Source organism: Petromyzon marinus, chromosome 29 (genome assembly GCF_048934315.1).
Source record: "Petromyzon marinus isolate PM22_M1 ecotype Great Lakes invasive population chromosome 29, UKy_Petmar_22M1.pri1.0, whole genome shotgun sequence".
NCBI classification, from domain to species: Eukaryota; Metazoa; Chordata; class Hyperoartia; order Petromyzontiformes; family Petromyzontidae; genus Petromyzon; species Petromyzon marinus.
In genome coordinates, this window is record NC_133695.1 from 12,886,567 (window position 1) to 12,904,475 (window position 17,909).

Here is a 17,909-nt window from a genome sequence, read left to right on the forward strand (position 1 = left end):
GGGTATTGTAATTATCATGAAGCTTCAAATGAAGAGGATCCGATGGATATATTAAAAAAAAGGTGAACTTGTCAGGTGTGGTAACTTCCTGGCGAGACTGCAGTGCCGATATGTTAAAGTGCTTTGAGAACTTTATCCGGGAATCGGCGTTGCAGGCAGTTGTGTAGTTCTCTGGGTCGCCTGTCACTATCTTGCTGTTGAGATGGTCAGGGTGATCTCCTGCTGCTCAAATTGAGCGTTGAGGCATTGGTGCTCATCTCCCATTTACAGCCCTGAGCCAGTGGTGGAAATTCCACATTCCAATGGCAGGGTCGAGTCTTACTCAAAAACACAACGCAAGGTCAGGTTGATTGTGTTTTGACCGACCGTCTGTGTTGCGTTATATGGTTTCCAAATCTTGCTAAAACCTGTTTGATTTAGTGTGCTCCCACGTTTCTCTCTCTCTGTATCCCCCGTTGTATCAGTGTCTGTATATATATCTGCGGTTATGTGTCTCCTCTCTCGTAAATTTAGCTCTTCTGTACCTGATGATTGCTTGTGTTGCAATCGAAACGTCGTACACTATTATGTTATTTTATTATTTCTACGTGACTTTACTGAAAAAAACAAAGAATAATTCCTGCAGTCACGAAAGCTCCAAATTCATGAATTTATATTTGCACATATAAATGTTTCCGTTAATTATTTAAGGTAAATTCATAACACAATAATACTATACAATATATGTAATAATTAATATATACATAGTTTTTTGTTTACATTTAAATGTAATATGTTTGTGCCCAATAACCATATTTTCCTCAATCTTTTGAGTTAATATTCGCAGATTTAATATTTGCGCCGTTCCCCAGGAATGTATCCCCCGCGAATTTTAAAGGGTTTCCCATACTTATTTTATCGACTCTGTGCTGTGGTGGCGAGATGTTAACTCCCTCGCCTGGTATGGAGGAGGTTGTGGGTTTGATCCCGACCCTGACGCCTGTGTAGTGAGTCCAACTGAGTCGCAGACGTTGTCTTAGGAGCAACACGTTTTATTAAACTCTTAGCACAACATACTCCAGGCTATTAACACAACACACTCCAGGCTATAAACACAACAAACTCTCGGGTGGTGACCACCGAACTAACCACGCTATGGTGGAACAAGACACGGTTCCACTATCCCGGTCTGGACCACAAGCTGGGCCCCGGACCGTGTGGCTGGAGGCTTCTTCAAGCTTGACGTGAATCTCCTGCCTCTCCAACAGTAAGAACCCCTCGATCTCTCTCACCCTTGCCCGAAGGCTGTCGAGAGTTCTTCTTGGACCATGTGACCACCCATTGGCCCCCTCCACCGGTGGCCCCCCTCCAGTATCATCAGGTCAGCCAGAGTATCATTCCCCCAACATATCCCGTGCTGGCTGACACTCCCTCGCTCTCTCAACAGGAGCCCGCATCGCATGCTGTGCGTGGTGCCACCACGCTTAACCAGCGCTCACCCAAGCCCCCACTAGGGCTGGTACTACACCCCGTCTCCGGGGTATACACACAAGAGTATACATCCCGTCGTGGCCTCGCAGGCCCGGCACCACACAGTGACATTCCCAATCACTCCACCTGTGACTGGGAATGTCACTGTGTGGTGGCGTCCACCCCACCGCCCTCGCTGGGCAGGTGGGGCGTGACATCCGCCCCCTCTACTCCTTCCTCCACCGCATCTATTGGCTCCCGCCAGGCCCCTGCCGACCGGGTGATCCCCCCCCCCCCGTGCTTGCGCCCTCTCTGAGGGACATCGCTAAATCGCTGGCTCACCGCCGCACGGAGTTAGCCCACACTCACCCGTGCACACCGCAGCCAAAGCTAACGAAGCGGACAGCGGCACGCTAGCGTCCACACCTGCGAGTGATTGCCTCTTAACACACGGTACGGCCCCGCGATTACTCTGCCGTGTTTCCCACTACTCGCACTACGCGGCACTACGCGGCACGACCGCGCCCACAGCTGCGAACGATTATCTCAACGAGCGGTGATGCTGCGGCTCTGCCCTCACTCTCCCCGCGTGTCCGCCCATGCAGCCACTCCACACAAGAATCACAGACACCACCGATGCTCTGTGCTAACTTTTATTTGCGGTGCAAACCCCACACTGCCCGCATGTTACGAGCGGCTCGAGGAGGCAGGACGGCAGGGGGAGGGGGGTCTTGGCCACCAAGATGTTGAAGAGTTTTGTCTTGAATGCCTCGGGTTCCCCTTTTTATCCCCCTCACTTCAAAAACCCGGGGTCACGTTATCCCGCGCTGCCAATCGTGCGCCTACCTGTGATCCTCGCTCGTTTCCCTCCCCTTACACGGAGCGTTGCGACGGTTACTTCGGCGGCCTATTGTCTAACCACCCGTACTCATTAATTTCTGACTCATCGCGTTTAATCTGGAAAGACGTCCGGCTGGCGAATACACACCCTGCTAGTGTGTACTCGGTCTGGGGCCGGGGGAGGTCGTGGCGCTGTGATCCCCTGACCGCATCGTCTGCTCTGCTCGCTTAATATTTCACCCCAGCCCCCTCCCCGATGTCGTGCTTGACTCCTTGCGGCTGGCCCGGTGACCCTTTGTGCGCGCATACAATTTTAAAGCCAATTTAGGGGCACCGCAATGTGACTTGTCCTGCGAGGGTCGGCCTGTCTCCTGGCACCGGGAAACCGCGGGACTTTCCTCCTAGGGACCCTTCGGATGAAAACCCGTTGTGCCAGGCGATCCCCCGCCAGGACACTACGTGTGTGTGCTGCGTGTGTGTGTGTGTGCTCAGGGTGGGGACCAGGGGGGAGTCGCGGCGCTTGCAGAGTTGCTCCACGGCCGTGGCACCACACAGCACGGTACAGTATTCACAACTTCAAAGCAAAAGACATCCGGCCAAAAACTGCAACCTGGAAAGTTCGTCAACACGTTTAAAAACAGACAAAATTAATTTAAAGTTTCACAAACGATATGCTGCTAACCTAGAAATCGGCTCCTGCTGTAATGCCTTGCCGCCGATTGAGACTGTGGTTCAGCATTGCTTTAAAGCAGCGGCAGCAGCGTCTGATGAAGAGAAGAACGCGTGTTGTGATAACAGCGATTTACAAACACGACATTGTAACACGTGAAATTTTAACATACAGCGACGGCGCCACGGAACTTGTAATCATTCAGGGAGTCAGTGGGTCAAAAAGAAACATCTCATACAGGACCCTCCTGTTGAACCTTTACCAGTTTTAACCTCCCACACAGTCAATGGTCGACCATCAACTGAATCGGAACCGGGCGTGTGGCTGATACGGGCACCTGATGCTACAAATGGCACCATCAAATATTCGGCGGCCTGCGAGTGTGCGGCCACGAATCCCAAACTATCGACCGCATCTTAAACACTCCGCTACTGTCTTCAACCCTTTAAAGGAGGAATGGACGAGATACACTCTGTTTCTGGACAAACAATTGTCATCACCATGTGCATGCCCCTCGGGGTGTAGCAATCCCTACCAGCCGCCAACAGAAAATCCGATCTTGCGTGAGCCGGCATGCTGAATGCAAGCCAAGACCGTGGTGTCGAAGATCTGTCGATGCGTCCGCCCGAGCAACGTGTCCGAAGAGCCTAAAGTCTTCTGGCACTGACCGTTCCATGCACTACCGGGCATCCTGTGTGAAGGAGGGTTTCGGCATTGGTGATGTGTTTGTTGAAGTGGATGCGGAGTATCTGTCGCAGGCACCAGCGTCCCTGAGCTTCCTGCTCAGGGACGCTGTCATTGACCATGTCTCTGAGCCATAAAGTAGTACGAGAAGGATGTATGCGTTGCATAGTCGAATCTTTGTTGCTGTTGTAATACTGGAGCACCAGATGTGTCTGTATAGCTGTTTTATGCATCTTCTTTGGTTCTTTCGGTAAAGTCACGTAGAATGAGAATAAAATAAAATATATAACGACTTATTGTTGGTAGCTCAGCTGGTTGGAGAATATATTATATAGAGTTTATGATAACATTGAGGTAGTTTATATTTTAGTTTTTTTTATCTGTTTACTATATGGTATTCATTATATAGTGTAGTGTATATCCAGTTGCTGTTAATAGCTCTGCTTATTGAAGAATATATTGAGTACATTTATTATATTGATGTAATTGAGACTCAGGTTTTTTCACATCGGTTTACTGTATGATATTTGAGTTGTTGCAGCCCCTATTGGCGTCCTTGTACGAGGTGCCTCTGTGGATGTGTAGGCTTTGACTTTAACTTTAACATAGCTATTTCGTTGACCAGTCACAAGCTAATCCCTCAGCTATTTCAATGCTAAATTCTCCTGTTTGATTTGTACTAGGTGCCTCTGTGGATGTGTAGGCTTTGACTTTAACATAGCTATTTCTGTGACCAGTCATAAGCTAATCCCTCGGCTATTTCAATGATAAATTCTCCTGTTTGATATGTAAACTCCTTTGTCAAGGTGCCTCACTTCTCTCAACCAGCTTAAAAGACGCTACGAATCTTAGCAGCGTTCATTAAAGCTCTGTCGTCCCGACAGTTTTGTTCCTTCACCTAAAGAAGGCTACTTGTGTTGTGGCCGAAACGTCGTGTGAATTTTATCGTTTTATTTTATTATTTTATTCTCATTCTACGTGACTTTACCGAAAGAACCAAAGAAGATGAATCCTTGCAGTCACGAAAGCTTTAAATCTGTTTTGTGCACTCGCGTGCAATTGAGATTCGCCTTTGAATTTCTAACTCGCTGCTTCCAGTGTGTTGAATAATACAGCCGAGATAGGTGAACGATTTTACCAATTCAAAATTCTTGCCCGCTATTTCCACTTGAGGCCAGTAGTGCGGCTGCTCATCAGTGGTCTGTAATTTTTTTGCCCAGTTTATTTCCAGGCCAAATGGGAGGGCTCCACTATGCATGATCTCCAGGACTAGGAGTAAAACTTCAAGCATTTCAGCCAGCAAGGCAACATCATCTGCATAGTCCAAGTCGGAGAACGCCTAATTGCCTAAGGCTACTCCCAGTAGACCTTTGTGGACCTTGCGCTGCAGTATCCAGTTCAGTGGGGGAAAGAAACAGGTTCGAGGCAATGGTGCAGCCTTGCCTTACGTCTCTTTGGATACTGAACCACTCGGACAACTCTCCATCTACACGAATGCAGCTTATTGTGTCTGTGTAGAGCTCCTTCGTCTTCTACGGTTATCCAATGCTTGTGACGAGCAGCCAAAGAGCTCTGCGGTCGACAGAGTGCAAAGCAGCCTTGAGAGGCCAATGTGGTGATGCGGTCTATGGTGGAACGTCCAGGTGTGAAGCCGCTCTGTTCCATGTGACACGCTTCTGAAAGTTTATTTTTGACTCTTGCCAGTAAAATTGAGGCAAATAACCTGGCAGGGAAGGGAAGTGGATAACAAATTTAAAATGACATCTTTAATCTGCTGTTATTAATCCAGAAGAAGAAGGGCCGTTCGGTAGTTTAACCTCCATCACACCTCCCGGACCCTTCCCTCGTAAGTCTCCCGCACTGAGCCTCTATACCGTACCTAGGCTTTCAGGCCCATTCATCATTATTTATTTTGATCTCAAACATCGTGTCACTATGATGTTAATGGTTTAACTAGACTCCACCAACCAGACAGCCAATCACAACGAGTTGTCACGTGGAGCAAATATGCAAATTGATTTGGTTTAATCAAGAAAACCGAAGGAATGTTCAAAAGCAAGCAACATTTTTCACTTTGATCGACATATCCCGCTTTAAACCACGCACTCGTGGATGAAATTATTAAACCGGTGAGCCAAGAACTGGTTCCGTCGTGCGAGGAACTGGAGCTTCAAGACATTATCCACCCGTTGGAAGAGACTGATATCCTGATGATCCATTAGAACATGATCCGGACAAATTATTTCCACGGACAGAAGAATGAAATAGCCGACGGCTTGTGATGGCCGTTGATGCGTTGATCCAATTGCGAAATGTTGGCCTCCAAAGTCTCCAACACGTTGAGAGAGTTGACCACCATAGTAAAGGGACATTGCTGTGGCGAGATGTTTACTACCTCGTCTGGTATACAGTGAGGGAAAAAAGTATTTGATCCCCTGCTGATTTTGTACGTTTGCCCACTGACAAAAAAATGATCAGTCTATAATTTTAATGGTAACTTTATTTGAACAGTGAGAGACAAATTAACAAAAACAAAATCCGTAAAAACGCATGTCAAAAATGTTATAAATTGATTTGCATTTTAATGAGGGAAATAAGTATTTGACCCCTCTGCAAAACATAACTTAGTACTTGGTGGCAAAACCCTTGTTGGCAATCACAGAGGTCAGACGTTTCTTGTAGTTGGCCACCAGGTTTGCACACATCTCAGGAGGGATTTTGTCCCACTCCTCTTTGCAGATCTTCTCCAAGTCATTAAAGTTTCGAAGCTGACGTTTGGCAACTCGAACCTTCAGCTCCCTTCACAGATTTTCTATGGGATTAAGGTCTGGAGACTGGCTAGGCCACTCCAGGACCTTAATGTGCTTCTTCTTGAGCCACTCCTTTGTTGCCTTGGCCGTGTGTTTTGGGTCATTGTCATGCTGGAATACCCATCCACGACCCATCGTCAATGCCCTGGCTGAGGGAAGGAGGTTCTCACCCAAGATTTGACGGTACATGGCCCCGTCCATCGTCCCTTTGATGCGGTGAAGTTGTCGTGTCCCCTTAGCAGAAAAACACCCCCAAAGCATGTTTCCACCTCCATGTTTGACGGTGGGGATGGTGTTCTTGGGGTCATAGGCAGCATTCCTCCTCCAAACACGGCGAGTTGAGTTGATGCCAAAGAGCTCCATTTTGGTCTCATCTGACCACAACACTTTCACTCAGTTGTCCTCTGAATCATTCAGATGTTCATTCGCAAACTTCAGGCGGGCATGTATATATGCTTTCTTAAGCAGGGGGACCTTGCGAGCGCTGCAGAATTTCAGTCCTTCACGGCGTAGTGTGTTACCAATTGTTTTCTTGGTGACTATGGTTCCAGCTGCCTTGAGATCATTGACAATATCCTCCCGTGTAGTTCTGGGCTGATTCCTCACCGTTCTCATGATCATTGCAACTCCACGAGGTGAGATCTTGCATGGAGCCCCAGGCCGAGAGATTGACAGTTATTTTGTGTTTCTTCCATTTGCGAATAATCGCACCAACTGTTGTCACCTTCTCACCAAGCTGCTTGGCAATGGTCTTGTAGCCCATTCCAGCCTTGTGTAGGTCTACAATCTTGTCCCTGACATCCTTGGAGAGCTCTTTGGTCTTGGCCATGGTGGAGAATTTGGAATCTGATTGATTGATTGCTTCTGTGGACAGGTGTCTTTTATACAGGTTACAAGCTGAGATTAGGATCACTCCCTTTAAGAGTGTGCTCCTAATCTCAGCTCGTTACCTGTATAAAAGACACCTGGGAGCTAGAAATCTTTCTGATTGAGAGGGGGTCAAATACTTATTTCCCTCATTAAAATGCAAATCAATTAATAACATTTTTAAAATGCGTTTTTCTGGATTTTTTTGTTATTATTCTGTCTCTCACTGTTCAAATAAACCTAGCATTAAAATTATAGACTGATCATTTCTTTGTCAGTGGGCAAACGTACAAAATCAGCAGGGGATCAAATACTTTTTTTTCCTCACTGTACAGGAGGACGTGGGTTCGATCACCGACCCTGACGCCTGCTGCTGTATATTTGGAGTTTGCGTGTCTCTCTCTCATCACGGTGACTAGATGTTCACTACCTCGTCTGGTATACAGGAGGTCGTGGGTTCGATCACCGACCCTGACCCCTGCTGTATATTTGGAGTTTGCGTGTCTCACTCTCATCATCATCATCACGGTGACTAGATGTTCACTATCTCGCCAGGTATACAGGAGGTCGTGGGTTCGATCACCGACCCTGACGCCTGCTGCTGCATATTTGGAGTTTGCGTGTCTCTCTCTCATCATCATCACGGTGTCTAGATGTTCACTACCTCGCCTGGTATACAGGAGGTCGTGGGTTCGATCACCGACCCTGACGCCTGCTGTATATTTGGAGTTTGCGTGTCTCTCTCTCATCATCACGGTGACTAGGAGATGGTAACTACCTCGCCTGGTGTACAGGACGTCGTGGGTTCGATCACCGACCCTGACGCCTGCTGCTGTATATTTGGAGTTTGCGTGTCTCTCATCATCACGGTGACTAGATGTTCACGACCTCGTCTGGTATACAGGAGGTCGTGGGTTCGATCACCGACCCTGACGCCTGCTGTATATTTGGAGTTTGCGTGTCTCTCTCTCATCATCATCACGGTGACTAGATGTTCACTACCTCGCTTGGTATGGAGGAGGTCGTGGGTTCGATTACCGACTCTGACGCCTGCTGTGTATTTGGAGTTTGCATGTCTCTCTCCCCGTGGACGTGTGGATTTTTTCTCTGGGTCATCCGTTTTTTCGCTCCACATTTAGAATCAACATGGGTTTAGAGTATTTGGCTGCTATAACTGTCCACGTGATGATGGGCCACTTCATTTAGCTATCATTTGTGACCGGGTCGCTTCTGAAAAAGAGCTAAATAGCTCAGTTGGCCTTACCTGGTAAAATAAAAAATGTAAAAACAGTTTAAAAACACAACAGCACCAGCTGAACAACACGTGGTGTGTGAAGAGATGTGAACGTGAGGAGTTCAGGGGTACTTCCTCTATTGCTGCACATGAAAGAGGCCATGGAATTTCACCCATCCCGTTCCTTAACCGTGCAACTATGAATGCGCCGATTTTGGTTGAAATCGGGAGAGAATGTTCCTTGTGATTGGCCACTTTGTTGAGCTATCATTTGGGGCTAGGTCGCTTCTGAAAAATAAGTTAATACCTCAGTGGGCTTTGCCTAGTAAGATAGGGATGATTTAGTGTTGTGTTTGTGTTTGGGTGATTTATTTACCTTTCTTGTACTCTGCACTACTCTAGTGTGATTGTACTGTTTGTTGTTGTAACGTTCTTACCCCGTGCTCCGACTGGACATGTGTAAAAAAGACCTTTGTATCTCATCGGATTCCTCCTGCAGTATAAATCAATATATATATTCTGATTCAGCTTCTGAGTGAATGGTGCGAAAGTGATGGCTCCGTATATTGTGGAGGGGAGAGTTTAGAGGTTTAACGAGGTGACTGAGATTGGTGGGATAAATTTAGTTTTCTCCATGATTTCTCTACCCCGTATTTACTGGAGCATCTGTACATGGATCGTCCTGTACTACCTCTTGGGCAGAGATGACATGCTTAATGTGTCGGTACTGCTTTGTTATTATAATTGAGAGCATGCGTCTTGACCAAGTTGAGAGCATTGCCCAGTCTGGAACTTTTGAAAAAAAGCGTCCTGCCAAGTTTTCGCAGTAGGGGGCGCTAATTTGCCAATAATGTTATTCGCAAATCACTTTAAAATTTCGCAGCTAAAACTGATAATGTATACAGGTCCCTGCAGGGTGGGCTGGTAGGAACCTTGTAATTTTGCGCAATTTCATTACACCCAACAGCACGAGATTTCACTTCGTTAAAGTATTGAAAGGGGACGGACGGACACATTAATCTATTGCAGGCTGGTACACTCAGTTTACAACTTCGTTCCTACCAGTATAACTTTACAAATATTCGGTAAAGCGAGCAGCTCGCAATCGAAAGGGCACGAGTTCAAACCCCGTTGACGATGGTTGGCTCAGGCCCATCATCCCTTATTCTATGGATAGACTCGCCCCCGCTATAGGAATGTGTAATTACCATTACTGGCTCTGCAGGGATCTGAACATGAGATCAACACCAACGAATCGATGGCTCACTTGAGTGGGAAATCTCTTTGACGAACAATGAACACCATTAAAACAACTAAAACCACAGGCGACGTGTTGATGATTCCTCCAGTTCCACAGCGAGTTCACTCGCCGACAGCATCAACTCGCCACGGCAGTTCTCTGTGTCACCGGCTTCCCCCGGGCAACCGTCGGAACAGTCGGCGGGCAGGGACGCCCGCACGGGGGGGCGAGGGTTCCGCCCCACGCTGCGAGCCTCCGTCCACCTCCCCACCCAGCTTCTGCACAGAGAGCAGCAGCTCGCAGCCGAGGCCGCCGAACAGCTCAATCAGCACGTCCAGCAGGAAGCCCAACGCCGCGTCCCAGAGGGCAGCCGCGTCCGACCGCGGCCCCTCGGCCTCCGCCAGGTGCAGCGAGCGCACGACCCGGCGCAGCACGGCGTAAAAGCCGAAGGACAGGCGGTCGCGTGCCGCGGCCAGGAGCTCGGCGCGGACGTGGCCGTCGCCCACGCAGGCGCGCAGGACTCCGTAGTCGCGGATGCCGAGCTCAGAGTCCATGGCCCGGGCCACCTCGGCGTTCACGCCCTGCGCCTTTAGCCACGCCGAGAAGTCCACGCTCGAGTCCACGGCCAGCGCGGAGGCCGTCGGTTCACTATGAAGTGAGACGGTGCACGCACTCCGTGTGTGTGCGGCTTGTTACGTAATCGGCCATCTGACCAACAATATCCCAATACAGCCCGACCAGGTAGGTGGCTCAGCGGTAGAGCGAGCGGCTCGCAATCGGAATGGTTGCCAGTTCAAATTCTGCTTCGGGGTTGACTCAGCCCATCATATCTCCCTCCTGGGTTGATAAAATGAGTACCATTTGTGGGAAAGTCAACAGTGGTTGTCCTTTGGATAGACTCGCCCCCGCTATAGGAACGTGAACTTGTCGCGAACTACGGCCACGAATTTTTTAAACGCAACCCTGCAAGTGCATGTCGCACCGTGGGAAATTCGTCGTGAATAGGCAAAACCGCAAATTATATAACCAGGGTTTACTTTGTGGGTAAGTCGACGGTGATTGCTCTATGGGTAAGACTCGACCCTGCCATTGGAATGTGGAATTTCCGCCACTGGCTTAGGGTTGTAAACAGGAGATGAACACGAATGTCTCAACGCTCAATTTGAGCAGCAGAAAATCGCCTTGACCATCTCACCAGCAAGATAGTGACAGGCGACCTGGAGAGCTACACAACTGCCTGCAACGCCGATTCCAGAATACTCGTCATTGGCAACTCAACCGCTTCCTGGCACTGCTTCCACGCTGTAGACAAGACGATCGTGCCGTGTGCCCCTTTTTATTTTTTTACAAATCACATCAGATCGGCGCATCTCATGGGTGCGCTACGTTTCACAGTGGGCGCGCGTAGTCCGTCCACCCCGTCCCCCGTCGTCAATCCTTTCCGGGGAGGGGAAAAGCCGTCTAAATAGACAACAACAAAAAACACGAAACTGTCGAGATGAGCAGTGACTCTGTGTTGTGTTCTGTCCTCCGGAGAAGTGGGGCGACTCGACAACGGCTGAACTTTATTTCAAAAGTCCTCTTCAGAAGGGCAAATTTATGGTATCTGCAATAGCGATCAGAGACTCGCCCTCCACGTCACAACACCACAGCTGAATTCCTCGGTCCAGAAGGTAGCCTCCAAAACTCAGCTTTGGGCGTGCCTCGGACTCTGCTGGGCACGTGGGGGATCGGAGTCCAATCTCCGATCACCGTCACTTGATCTTAAATAACAATAACGCACTTGGCTACCCGTAGCTATGCAATATCGTTTCTTAGTTTCCCGTATGCTACAGAGTGCACAATTCCACACGGTGTGATTAATCACAGGTGAGCTCACGCCGGCTACATGCGCAACGCCGCCGTCTCCCAATAAAATTCGGACCGTGACGGCGGCACGCAGTGGCACAGTGGGGTGGGGGGGGAGGTAGCACGTGCCCCCCCCCCCCCCCCAATGATCCGATCGAAATCCCTAATTTCGATCGGATCATTGGGGTTTATTAGTAATACATCGGCATTTTGCGACCCCCACTGCCACCGTGTAGCATATTATTATGTGCCAGAGACTCTATGAGATGATAGGACAATAGACTGAGTCCATAATTGCCAATAAGTAACGGAAAAGCAGTTATAAGTGACTCAGAATTGTGCGCAGTCGCGTATAGAGTACACGACTTCCCTGAAGGCATTCACCTTCAGCGAGCACGATGCCGATCACACAAAGCGGTTCAAATTCGACCCTCGATCGATTGGCGCAAATGCATCGAATAAAAGCAAGGGACAACTCCTTACTTACTAACAACTCCTTACTTACTAACAACTCCTCTCATTTTTCATTGTTGGAGGGGTTGCCCCCCCTACCTGAAAATCCTGGCTCCGCCATTGCGCGCACGGCTCCCCGCTCTTTGAGAGTCTCCTGTGAACTGCGCTACGTGACGGTCCATGCGACCCGCAGTGGCGCGTTCCTCCTCCGCCATGTCTCCGCAGGCCAGCCGACATCGTGGCACACGGGGGAGGCCGGTGGCTGGGTAACACCACGCCCCGGACGGCTTTTGTCTCCTCGGTGCGGATGTTTTTTTCACGCCGCACCAGCCTCTCGTTTGACCACCTCAAATATTCGCCACCGAAGTTGGTCGTGAGCGGGAATCACAAGTTGGGTCGCCGGGTTCGAAGTGCCACGCGCTAACCACTGCGCTACCGCTCCCCACATACACAGACAAGCTCGTCTGCACGTGTGTCTGGTGCTACTGGAAATCGCGTAAGTGGAGCTCGTGATGACCAGAGGAGATGTGGATTCCTGCTCTGCCCAATGCGGCCCTGTGCATTGCCTTCAGTGCTCACTGCGAGGTCTGAAATTCACCGGTCACGCAGCATTTTTGCAGCCCGTGTTGGGACGATGGACACGTCATGAGACACCAGACACATTCCGGCGTTCGTGTTCTCTCGACGCAGTTGCAACTAAAACGTCGCGGCGAGAATCGCTAACGAACTACCATCGAGTTGAGCTGAAACCAAGAAATGGGTGCATTATTAAAACAGACGTACACACGCGTGACAATTCCAATTGTTTGGGTATGTCGTGTGGTTGATGGTTTCACGACAAAAAAACAAACATCGTGTGGCCTAACCCAAAGTATAAATGTATGAATCGCGTCTCACATTGCACGAGCCATGGGTGACCTCGCTGCGAGACGGAGCTTCGGTTTAATGTGGGGCGTGGTGCTGGCCACCCACCCCCTCGCGTGCCATGCCGGCCTTCATACACGGGGGACCTTTGGAGTTTCCCTGTCACTCTTCAGCAGCAGGGGGAGCACAGCAGCCACACTTCACTTTGTTGGTGACACCGGAGCGGCTCACAAAGGCGTACGCTGCGGAGGGAATGGAGGCGCCCTCTCTTGTCTCTCGCTCCCCCTCGGTGAGACACGAGACTAGAAGGAGTCTCCTGTAGAGAGGAGAGAGGGAGAGTACACGGAGACTACACGGGGGATCTGTCTTTGCTCCGCGTTGTAAAAAAAGTGTCGCCTAATGGTAGACCCGCGTTATAGCAGAAACGAGTACTAGCGTGAACACGCGTTAAGCGAGGACTTACCTTTGAAAAAAATCGTCGCGAGTACGTGAAACCCGCTAATATATGAAGGGTTAATTCTAGATTTGAAGTTTTCGTGACTGCAAGGATCCATACTCTTTGGTTCTTTCGGTAAAGTCACGTAAGTAAAGATAAAATAAAACAAAAAATGTAAACAAAAAAATTGAATTCTAGATTTAAAGCTTTCGTGACTGCTAGGATCCATACTCTTTGGTTCTATTGGGTAAAGTCACGTAGGTGAAAATAAAATAACAAAAAATCACGACGTTTCGGCCACAACACAAGCGGCCTTCATCAGGTGAAGGGACGAGACTGTCTGGAGGACAGCGCTGGAGTGGGAGAAGCCACGCTTAGATCACGACCTTTAAGCTGTGTGAGAAGAAAAACACAAAGCGCCTTGACAAAGGAATTAGCATATAATTTAGCATTGAAATGGCTCATTGAAATAGCTAAGTTAAAGTATACACATCCGCAGAGGTACCCCTTGACAAAGGAATTAGCATCGAATTTAGCATTAAAATAGCTGAGTGATTAGCTTGTAACTGGTCACAGAAATAGCTATGTTAAAGTCAGAGCATATACATTCACCGAGGCACCTAGTACTCATCAAACAGGAGAATTTAGCGAAACACAACCACGCTAAGACAGCGGACCTTTAAACTGTGTGCGAGCAAACAAGGTGTTCTGACAAAGAAATTAGCATAAAAATTAGCATTTGATTGGCGGATTTTAGGAAAGAGGTGGTGTACGTGCCGGTGGACTTGCCGTTTGGCGCGGGGGGGGGGGGGGGGAAGGGGGGGAGGGGGAGTTTACCTATTGATGGTGTGAAAAGGGAATTTATAAGAGCTGCGAAAGTTTGGGGTACCACTACTTGAAAAATATACTGTACCATTGAAATTAGTTTAATGTTTGGTTCGATTTAGAACATCTTTCCAATGGTTGCTTAATTTGAAACCATCCTCTCGGTTGAAATTGTGTCTGTGTTTGTAGATCTGAATTGCTTCATGAACAAATCTCTGATAAAAGCCCGTGGGTTTGCAAAGAACCTTGGTATCGGAGAAAATTATATCATGATTCCCCACAGCGTTGTAACAGTGATCAGCCACGGCAGAAGAATTAGTTTTGCCGTATTTTCATGGAGAAATTTGAATCAGACGCCATCCAGACTTCCACCCTCAGACCTTCCCTGTGGAAGAGATATGTGGATGACACTTTCGTCATTTGGCTACATGGCCTCCCAGCTCTGAACCTTTTCCTACACCACTTCAATTCCAGGCATCCCGCCATCAAATTCACCATGGAAGTGGAGAAAGATGGCAAAGCTACCATTCTTAGATGTTCTGTTTGAGAGGAGACCTTATGGCTCATTGGGGCATTCTGTCTACAGGAAACCCACCCACACAGATTCCTACTTGAAACCTGATTCCCACCACCACCCAGCCCAAAAGAATTATCTCATCAAAACTTTATACCATAGGGCTCATTGCATTTCGGACCAACACCACCTGGCCAGTGAATTAAAACATGTACACCTGGCCCTCAAAAGTAATGGTTACTCTGATCGTACCATACGCCAAGCTGTCTCTCCCTCCATACAGAAACAACCACTTGATACTCCGGTCAAAACCATCACACTTCCATATATAGCAGGCGTTACTAAAAAGATTTCCAAAATTCTAAACAAACACAAGATCCAGGTCCGGTTCAATACAGTACACAAAATTCGTGATCTGATCCCATCCGTCAAGGATGTCATTCCTGATTTACAGTACCCCGGTGTTTATAAATAGAGTTGTACCTGCGGTGATTGCTATATCGGTGAGACAAAGCGACATGTCTCTGACCGAATTCGCGAGCACAAATCAGATTTGAAACACGGTAAAACGAATTCTTCTGCCGTGGCTGATCACTGTTACAACGTTGTGGGGGATCACGATATAATTTTCTCCGATACCAAGGTTCTTTGCAAACCCACGGGCTTTTATCAGAGATTTGTTCATGAAGCAATTCAGATCTACAAACACAGACACAATTTCAACCTAGAGGATGGTTTCAAATTAAGCAACCATTGGAAAGATGTTCTAAATCGAACTAAACATTAAACTAATTTCAATGGTACAGTATATTTTTCAAGTAGTGGTACCCCAAACTTTCGCAGCTCTTATAAATTCCCTTTTCACACCATCAATAGGTAAACTCCCCCTTCCCCCCCCCCCCGCACCAAACGGCAAGTCCACCGGCACGTACACCACCTCTTTCATAAAATCCGCCAATCAAATGCTATTTTTTATGCTAATTTCTTTGTCAGAACACCTTGTTTGCTCGCACACAGTTTAAAGGTCTGCTGTCTGAGCGTGGTTGTGTTTCGCTAAATTCTCCTGTTTGATGAGTACTAGGTGCCTCGGTGAATATATATGCTCTGACTTTAACATAGCTATTTCTGTGACCAGTTACAAGCTAATCACTCAGCTATTTCAATGCTAAATTCTATGCTAAATCCTTTGTCAAGGGGTACCTCTGCGGATGTGTATACTTTAACTTAGCTATTTCAATGAGCCATTTCAATGCTAAATTATATGCTAATTCCTTTGCCAAGGCGCTTTGTGTTTTTCTTCTCACACAGCTTAAAGGTCGTGATCTAAGCGTGGCTTCTCCCACTCCAGCGCTGTCCTCCAGACAGTCTCGTCCCTTCACCTGATGAAGGCCGCTTGTGTTGTGGCCGAAACGTCGTGATTTTTTGTTATTTTATTTTCACCTACGTGACTTTACCCAATGGAACCAAAGAGTATGGATCCTAGCAGTCACGAAAGCTTTAAATCTAGAATTGATAACCTCTATGGGGAGGGCTTTCACCTATCTGTTAGAGCTTTTAACAGACAACGGGACAAGAAGTCGCAACTCATCGAGGCGCTGACCTTCCTCAAAAGATGCCGCGATCACAAGGTAATACCCATCGCTTTCACACTCACTTCTGCTGCTGTATCTTCTCCGAATTCTAAACAGATTCTGCTTAAGGCCAGCCTATCTTTAATCTTAGAAAGGATAAGGCTACTCCGATTTGAACTCGATACTTTAGACAGGACTCTCCTACAAGCTCATTTAATGTTAACACAAAAAATATCACTTTCTGATTGGAATCACGTAGACAACATGACTGCTTCTTCTGCTGAGTCACTGTCAGTCAAATGTAAAGCTAACCTGATTTCTAAATTCAACCACCTATCAAAGAAGAACCCAGTTCCACATATAACAAAACTAGATGTTAACGAAATCGTCATTAATCAGAGTAGCACCCCGATTTAGGACAATCTGAAAACAGTACTGGCTAGGGGACTAAATTTTGCTGTCACCCCAAAACACATACCAATAGATGATATAATCTCTCAGGTCGATGTAGCCCTCAAAGGCATAGGACACATCCAAGGAGACGTTGCGAGAGCTGAAATAGCCACTATTCTTAAGAATGCTAAGAAACCCATTAGTAACATCACCAAAAATGAACGCTCTAAATTCGCGAATTTAAAAAACAGAAGTGATATAGTCATCCTCTAGCCGATAAAGGCAACACTACTGTTATTATGGATAAAGATTCATACAACAACAAAATCCAGAATCTGCTCAACGATGGAAGTTACTCAAAAATAAAAAAATGACCCTACTAATAGCCTAGCGATAAAAACTAACAAGATCATCACAAGTTCGACCTCCCTAATCGACCCAACTAAACGTCCCTCCCTAAAACCTTCTGCTGCAAGACCCCCTAGATTCTATGGTCTTCCCAAGATTCATAAAGAAGGCACCCCACTTCGACCCATCGTATCCACGATCAACTCCCCTACCTATAGACTAGCCCGTTTTCTGTCAGATACCTTGCTGCCTTTCACTGGCAAGACCGCCTCAGCAGTACTTAACTCAGCCCAATTGGTCTCTATGGTCAAAGACGTTCTACTGTCCCCTGACGATATCCTTGTCAGCTTCGATGTGGTCTCTTTGTTCACCAAGGTCCCAGTACCTGATACCATTGAAATAATTGAAAATTTGGTCCAACATGGACTAGACCCCGACACACCTGCACTGGTTAGGCACTGCCTCAACAATACCTACTTTACTTGGAATGGCTCCTTCTACAAACAAAATGAGGGTACCCCCATGGGATCCCCCTTATCACCAGTGATAGCCAATATTTTCATGGAGAAAATTGAATCAGACGCCATCCAGACTTCCACCCTCAGACCTTCCCTGTGGAAGAGATATGTGGATGACACTTTCGTCATTTGGCCACATGGCCTCCCAGCTCTGAATCTTTTCCTACACCACATCAATTCCAGACATCCCGCCATCAAATTCACCATGGAAGTGGAGAAAGATGGCAAGCTACCATTCTTAGATGGTATGTTTGAGAGGAGACCTGATGGCTCATTGGTGCATTCTGTCTACAGGAAACCCACCCACACAGATTCCTACTTGAAACCTGATTCCCACCACCAACC